The sequence below is a fragment of the Macrobrachium nipponense genome, chromosome 9 (genome assembly GCF_015104395.2).
Source record: "Macrobrachium nipponense isolate FS-2020 chromosome 9, ASM1510439v2, whole genome shotgun sequence".
NCBI lineage: Eukaryota > Metazoa > Arthropoda > Malacostraca > Decapoda > Palaemonidae > Macrobrachium > Macrobrachium nipponense.
The window spans coordinates 105,874,702-105,875,403 of NC_061110.1; positions in this window are offsets into that span (position 1 = coordinate 105,874,702).

Genomic DNA, 702 nt, shown 5'->3' on the forward strand with positions numbered 1-702 from the left:
GTCTCAAGATTTAAAACTTAAACACCAAACACTCAATTATACAAATCTCACCAAGTCAACGACAATTATCACTTAGCCGATCCACGATAATTTAGTTATTAAATATGGCAAAAACTGTAGCCAAAGAAATAGGCCAATCCAAACGTTCTAAAAAAATAATATTAGCAGGATTTGAAATATTAATTATGGATTACTCGAATGGTTGAGGAATACAAAACACAAACCAATAAATAAGGCCGGGTAACCTTACAATTAGCTAACCTGCATCTTATATCCACCGGCAAGCTGTCCGTATGCAATGTTATGCAATAAAGTCTCCGTCCTGATGTGGGTCCCATGAACGATTTACTCTCGGTAAATCATCTTAAGTGTTGCCAAATAACATAAATAATCCCAACGGCGGCGAAATCTGTCCTGCTCGAAAGGGCTGATATCTTCAAAAAATGCTTGGAGTGTGCACTTCTTTGTAGGACCGAGTCTGGTCTGCCACTGCTTGAATTACGTAGCTCTCAAGAAAAAGAAAACTTTCACCTCTCCCGAAGATCCCAGCACTGTTCTGTAAAAAGGCAATTCTTAGCTATTGTAAGGTAATAATGGCCTTTAATGAAGTTAACTGAAACCACCTATATTAGAAAAAATAAGACACTTTATATTGCTCATATTATTTTTGTAGAACAACTTAAAATTTAAAGTTAGAAAAAA